Source organism: Lolium perenne, chromosome 2 (assembly GCF_019359855.2).
Source record: "Lolium perenne isolate Kyuss_39 chromosome 2, Kyuss_2.0, whole genome shotgun sequence".
NCBI lineage: Eukaryota > Viridiplantae > Streptophyta > Magnoliopsida > Poales > Poaceae > Lolium > Lolium perenne.
Window position 1 is genome coordinate 169862429 of NC_067245.2, and position 7872 is coordinate 169870300.

General features: G+C 43.2%; 1 long non-coding RNA gene across 1 annotated transcript; it reads right to left on the reverse strand.

The window, feature by feature from the left end:
* Positions 1-5708: 5708 nt before the first annotated feature.
* LOC127330272 (uncharacterized) lies at positions 5709-7178 on the reverse strand. Its single transcript, XR_007869219.2, has 4 exons — positions 7095-7178; positions 6910-7006; positions 6668-6744; positions 5709-5784 (listed from the first exon to the last, which is right to left on the reverse strand). It is a non-coding gene; the product is annotated as an uncharacterized lncRNA (long non-coding RNA).
* Positions 7179-7872: the final 694 nt, after the last annotated feature.

Here is a 7872-nt window from a genome sequence, read left to right on the forward strand (position 1 = left end):
CCCAATGCACCTAATGGTTTAAGTGTGTGATTAGAATAGTTTGTGTGAAGTGATGATGTGCCTAATATAGCTCTTGAACTAGTTGAGTGATTATACCTCGTATTCGAATTTAGACGCAAATACCGGAGAATACTAGGAAGAGGAAGGCTTCTACCAAGAGGAGGAAGAGGAGCACCTTGATCACTACCAAGGCAAGCTAATACTCTTGCAAAGTGCAAAGCCCCTTTGGGGCAAGGCACCATTAGTCTTACATTTCTTACCATAAGCCTATCCCAAGTTTTTACCTTACAAGTTTTTACTTGTTTATTTCAAGAGTTACTTTTATAGTTAACTTTGGTCTAAGTTAAAGAAGGTTACTAGAGTAGCAAAGTTAGTTTCAAGCTAGCCAAGCAAGATAGCACCCCTCATGATTAGTGCTAGTGCTAAATATTAAAACTTGACTACTCTAGATGGGAACATGTGACTTGAACTGAAATTTTGAAACCTTGGAATGATGAGTCATTCCATTGAATGAATTTTGAAGGTGAATATGACCAAGAGAAGATGGTGATTTTTGATAAAACTGATATTGGTTTGAATGCGATATTTTTCCAATTTTTGAGTACCCCCACAATACCTGATTATGGGTAGGGCATAACTGGAAATTTATGCATCTTAGTATGGGTTCCCTCTGAACACACATCATAGGGGTTATGCCAAGGCTGCCTCCGTTGTTGAGAAATGAAGTGAACTGAGGTGAATTGTACGGCCAAGCCCTGTGCAGTTCCCAGGTTGACAGTTGGTCTTCACTGGGAGGCCAAGCTAATGGGGAGAGGTGCTCATACTAGGGTTTGTAAGTGAAAGGTTATGGTTGATGATCTGCGTACTGTGTTACGATGATTCGGGGTTATCCCGACGGATGAAATCAAATGTTGTGGCACAAGTGTGCAACCTCTGCTTAGTGTAAATCTATTCGAATAGCCGCGTCCACGGTTACGGGCGGTTGGAAAGGCCATACAGTTTCCGGTGTCAGATTTTTGAAAATGAATGGTGAATTTGTGACTTGGTGTGAATCACAACCAATGTTGTGAGAATGACACTAATGTTCCCACTTGAGTTAGTTAGCACATGAATAAGTCTTTTCTCAAATACTTGTGAACTAAAACTGGCTTTATGCAAATAAACTAGAGCTTAGCAACCCTTACTAGAATTGTTAACACTTACTCTAGTATTAGTTTGCGAGTACTTAAAGTACTCACGGCTTTGTCCCTGGCTATTCAAATGGCCAGAGTATGAAGACGAACAGAACTACCAAGGAGATGACCAGCAGGACGCCTACGACAACTAGGAGTCTTCCGACGTCAAGCGTTGGCCTGTGGACTAGAGAGTCCATTTATCTTTACGCTTCCGCTATGAACTTGTGTTTGTTCGTTGATCAATAGATCAACTATTTGTGTAATATGGATCATGTGATTCAAGTTGTAAGACAATATGGGTTGTAATGAATGATGACTATGATACTTAACTATTATGCCTCGCAACAACAATATTCCTGGGATTGCGATGAATGACATAATAGGCATCTGGACTGAAAAATCCGGGTGTTGACAAATTGGTATTAGAGCCATTGTTTGACCTTAGAAGACCCTAGTTAGAATGGACGTTCAGAAAAACTTAACTTTGAAATCAAATGAAGAGAATATTTGTGAAAATTTATTACACTCGTGTCTTTGAGACTTTTTCAAAATTTGGTGAATCATGTTCTTCCTTATTTGAATCTACTTAAATTTTTGACACACTTGTTCACTCTCTAACTTACTCATCCATTTCGCTTTCAGATGGAGCCGAATGAACGCATCAACACCAAGTTCTACCAGCTTGGGAATGGGGGAAGCTTGATCTTCGAGCACGACCTCAACGCTGTCTCGGACTTCCTTGGACGCCCACACCCCGAGTTCCACGGGATTCAGTTGGACGATACACCTGGAGGAGAGTTGCAGTGGGTGATCACTGCTGACTTGAGGGGCAAGATGGAGCCTCCCACCTCGGAGAGGATCCTCTTCTCCTTCCGCGAGAGCAACTGGCTCGATGGACTCGCACGTGGCCTTCAGGAGGCACTTGCGCGTCTGTGGATAGAACGTGGTGCGCCTCCTCGCTTCTCGCTTCGCGCATCTCGTGAGGCGTGATGCCATGGGAGTGCCCATGGAGCTGCAGCCACACCCGGAGTTGAGGCACCATGCTGAGCACCTTGACTTCATGCTCTACCAGACTCAGAAGGATCTGGACGCCTCCCGCGTTTACGCGAACCTGACCCACGCTCACATCATCGAGCAGGGTGAGGTGATCAAGCTACTCAACAACGACCGCAAGACCCTTTACCAGTAGCGTGCCAAGAAGGACGCTACGATTGTGCGCATTCGCGCCAAGATAGCATCTCTTGAGGCCACTGTCAAGGCCCAGGAGGATCAGTTGAGAGAGATGGAGGAAGACGACGGAGGTATCGACCTTCAGGGAGGAGGAGCCTTCCTGAGCGACGACGATGACTTTGAGGAGGACGAGTTCACCGAGGAGGAGGACTACGAGTTTCTGGAGGCAAGACCAGACGTCTTTGTCTCGATCGATGTCGAGGAGGAGTAGTTGCACTAGATCACTTATGTAGGTGTGAGTTGTATCCCGCCCGTTGTATCGTAGCATGAGAGAATGTTTCTTAAAACCATTGGAAGTGCTAAGTGTTAGCTTGTAATGTGTGTTGAATGAATGAATGAATGTTGTGTTTGTCATGAAAAGACTTCAAGTTTCAAATTTTATGAACTTACTCAAAATAAACCATAGAAATTTCCCTCTTATCTCATGATCTTCTCTATGTTCAGATGGCCCCTCCCAATCGCAACAGCGATGCCATGATGCAACTGCTGCAAACCTTGCTGGCTGACAGGGAGACTGAAAGAGCTGAACGCCAAGCCAACATCGCAGCCCTGCAAAACCTTGCCAACCAAGGCCATGGAAATCATGACCATCCCGGATCCAAGCTCAAGAACTTCCAGAACACCAACCCTCTGGTGTTTAGCAAGACTGAAGAACCCCTCGACGCCGACAACTGGCTCCAGACTATGGAGAACAACTTGGAAGTAGCCGGAGTGGAAGCCAACGAGAAGGTCTTGTTCGCAACCCATTACATTGCCGGACCAGCCCGAGCCTGGTGGACTAGCACCTGTGCCATGAACGGAGGTCAAGTCATGACTTGGGCAGATTTCAAACTCAAGTTTAGCAAGTACCATGTGCCCCCGGGTCTTATCAAGAAGATGAGGGATGAGTTCCGCGAACTCAAGCAAGGACGGATGACGGTGGTAGAATATCGTGACAGGTTCCTTACCCTGTCAAGGTACGCCCCCGACGAGACCGACACCACCGAGAAGAGGCAGGAGAGATTCCTGAACGGACTGCATGATTGTGGGGACCCCGGACTAGCTGTCCGAAATTCCCTGTTATGTATACAGTTCACGATCCCATGATCAGTGCGCCGTGAACACATAACCGAACTGATATCAAATTACACCATCCATTACAAAGCGGAATAAGAAAATTACAATAAGGTCACATGACCAATCTTTACATAATGGCCACAAAGGGCCTAACTAAACATCAGAGTAGCGTCATCACTTCAGCAGCGCAGTACCCAAGTCATCTGCCATAACCCTACAGGCAACTGACTGGGAAGACGTTCCTAGCTCGCATAGACGTCGCCAACTCCTTCTTCATCCGTAGTGTTCCTCCAAGTCTGGCCAAGTAAATAGCCAGGGACAAAGCCGTGAGTACATTTGGAATTGTACTCGCAAACCATCAAGAAAGATGCTAACAGAGCTAGCTAAAAGAGACAAGAGAGGAAGAATAGTTTCTCTTGTGGATATAGCATGTGAAAGAGAATCAGTTTCTCTTGTGGATGTAGCATCCCAACATCACAGTTGAAGGGGACACTAAGAAGATCCTATGTCATCTCTATATCTTTGTTAAAGAAGATACTTCAAAGATAGACAACGACATCCATATATCTTAATCGAAGAAGAGTCTCTCTACATGAAACACTAGGAAGGGTCACCCAATTTTTGTTTCTTTTTCCTCGACCATCTCCATATGGTCGGCACCAGCCTTTCCGTACCCTTCCGGTACATCCAACACACACATTTCCTTTGGAAATCATTTTCAAAACCAAAACTCGACACAGCTCGGTAACGGCCATCCCAACCGTCCATGACCGCGGACGCGGCTATTCGAATAGATTTGACTCTGCAGAGTTTGCACACTTTCCCCACAAGATCCGCGAGTTTATCATGTGGGCATCATCCCTGCATATCAACTATGCCATGACAAAAACTCGGACATAGCCTTTCGCCTATTCGTCTTAGCACGGGATCCTACCCTATGGAGTATGTACCTCCCCGGCACCGTGGCAGCTCACCTTACTTTGAGCGTGGCTCCACCGCCAAGCCAGGAGACCCATAGTGTCTTCCGGACGGGTCAGCCCCGAAGGCCTCCCGTTATACTATTGTCTCCACCAACAACAATCCGGATTCAGGGGTAACCTTACCCTTATATAGTTGTGCGGTGTCCCATGTTAAGAAGAACAAACTACGAGCTAAGCCCCGTGCCCATGTTGGGGTAATGTGGTTGCGCGATTTAGTTGTTCCGGGCGAACACAAAGAATCGTGTGTCGTTTTTCTCAAAAACCCAAGTCACACACACACTTTCCTCTTTCCAACCATCTTTGTCAAGATCATTTCCTTTCATAAACCATACACTTGGGTAAGGTCGACTCACCCAAGGTTTTCTCAAAACTTTTACAACAAGGTAAACCTTGAGGGGTTCCCAACCTAAAGTTTCATGAGTTGAACTAGTATAGCACTATGGCCGAGATGAGAGTCATCATGCCATAGATGAGGTATAAAGGGGTAGTGAAGTGGATCATACTTGCTTAAGGTAAGCATGTATTATGACAACACAAGGAGGAATATACTTTCAGATTTGTGGTGCTAACTACACAAATTAGATAGTGGAGTGTCACTATCCAACATATTCTCCAATATGGTACACGGCATACTTCTCTCAAGTTGAGAATACACCAAGATCATGACATTGATACCTCTATACTACAAAAGTGGTGAGTGTGGTGTAAGTTACTATCTTGAGATGGAACATGCTCATGTGGTGTAAGTTACTATCTTGAGATGGAACATGCTCAAGTTGAGCATACAAGATAACCAATTGGAATAGCACGGCCAAGATACCATGCATCCATAACACAAGGACAATAGTGGAGTATCACCACTAAGGAGTACCCCACTTGCAATCACACATAGATGACATCAATAGAGAGAAGAACACACATAGAATTAAGGTGTTTTGGACATCAACAATGACATCCAACTAGACACCAAGTCAGAGATCAAAAGATGGCTTGCCTTGGCTTATTTGTCCCTGGACTTCTTCAACTCCATCAATATAAGAATCCCAACCACATAAATAAAATCCTTGTCCGATTCCACTTCTTCTTCTTCTCTGGAATTGTTCGCATCTATCGCCGGAAAACATAAAAGGAACACAATCAATCACATCGTGCCAACAAAACAAACATACAACCATCATCAATCAAAAACTAACCACTCTACTAAAGCTAACGTATTGAGGACTTATAGATACTACAAATCAACTAAAAGAGAACCCAATTTATTTACCTAATAGAGAAACGAGTGCATCACAACTTAGCAATTGTCTCTCTCGGTTATCACCATGGTATAAACCAATTATCCCCTAGTATATAACATCATAAAGAGGACAAGTGCATTAGTTTGGCATCCCAAACATTCACAAAACATTTTCAAACATTTTTGGAAAAGTAGAAAACAATTTTCCTAACTTAGTTTGCTCACATAACACAACATCCAACATAGGAGGCAAACCATATTCCACATCAATTGAAAACTTAAGCAAAACAATAGAACTTGGTTAAGTTTCAAAGGTTTTGTTTTGCAAGCATAAATCAAAGGTTTCCCAATTCTAATAAAAAGAGTTGGTCAAGGGTTTTAAATAAACCAACAAGTTTCGGTCCAACAATGCATGTCACACATATACCTTACTAACAGTAACAAATATGCATGAACAGAGACTAATAATATTTTTCCTAGATGGCCAGTACAAATACAAGACTAACCCAATTGGAATCACCCCAAAATATAAAACCTACAATTTTAGGAATTACTTTGAATCTGACTGTACAGAAAACAAGATCTGTAAGCCATAAATCGTAGAAAAATCCTAAAAATATTAGGCCACTGGCATTTGAAAGGTAATTTAACATAGATGCATACACAATTGGATTTGGGTTCAAATTGTTTCTGAAACTCTCACAAATGGATTGACAAGGTTACTGCATGTTTTCACCATTTGCTCTAACTATGGAGTTGCAGAACAGATAAAGGTTTGAAACTTGTTTGAGATGATTAATAAAACATTCAGTAATCCTACAGAATTGGAATCACTCAATTAGGTTCAAAAATGGATTTTTGGTGATTTAAAAGCTAACAGCCATGTCTGCAAAACACACAGAACAAGTTTAATTCATCAAAAATCATACACAAATCACAAAAATGTGAGATCAGTTGCATCTGAAAGGTATTGAAAAGCTGGTTCTTACCCAGTTGGTTTCATTCAAAAATTCGTTTCCAAGCTCCTGGTTTAATTCGACAAAGTCAGATCTGACCAGATCTTGATCTGTGAACCATTTCAGTTTTAGGAGGTCAATCGAAGTGAAACCAACGCCAAAATGAAGGAACTGAAGAGGGCTTTCACCCACAGTTGAGTTTGCTCAAAAAGGTTTTGTAAAACGGGAGAAATCTAACAAACAGTGATTCTGTATGCTTGCAGAACTTTATTTACCATGCAAAATCCGTAACGAATTTGAGGATGAGACCAACGCCAAGTTGTAGATCTTTTTAGTACCTATCTGCGGAACTTTGAATCACTCGATTTGGATCTGCACACGAGATTTGAAGGATTTTACAAAATCGTACCAGAATCTGAAACAGCAAGGTACAGAAATTACTGCAAGGTTTTGGACGAACTTTGCTCAAGAACTTCAGATCTGAGGATAGCTCAACCTTCTCCATGCTTGAACCAACATGCACCTACATCAAGATCCAATCTAGTGAGAGGAGAAAGGAGAAAGTGAGATGGACTCATCAAAGATTAGGGGAGAAGAGAGTGGGAGGGATGCTCTCATGGTGAGGGGAAGCTTGAGGAAGGAGGGGAGCTTCATCTTGGTGGCTTTCCATGGCCATGGCCGGCCATGGAGCTAAGGAGGAGCAGCAGCTCGTCGGGAGGAAGGGGGAGGAAGGTATGAGGGAGTGGAGTGTGAAAGAAATGAGCCAAGGGGAGTGGAGGTGGCCGGCCAAGCTCTTATATAGAGGGAGGATGGTGGCTGCCTCCATTTTGATTGGCTAAGGTGGGTGGCTGCCCATTTATTTGTTGGGGTAGTTGGGAGGCAAGGCTTGCAAGAGAAGGAAATGAAGAGGAGGGGCTGGCCGAATTTCAAGTCATGGCCGGCTCCTTTCTTGTCACGAGCAAGAGAGAAATGTGAGAGAGATGCACAACATTCATGTTAGTAGTTCAAGGCATGATGTTGAGAAGATAATGTCAATGAGTGGCTTTGATAATGATAAAAATAGGAGTAGATACATATAGATAAAAAAGGAGTATGAAGGTGACATGTGCCATGAGAATAATCTCCACCACTTTGGTTGAGACCAACTTATGATGAAGATGGTTCCCAAGGTATAGTTGATGAATAAAAGTTTTTATTAGAATTCAAAATTGAAGGATTGGGGTTGGCCACATGCAACA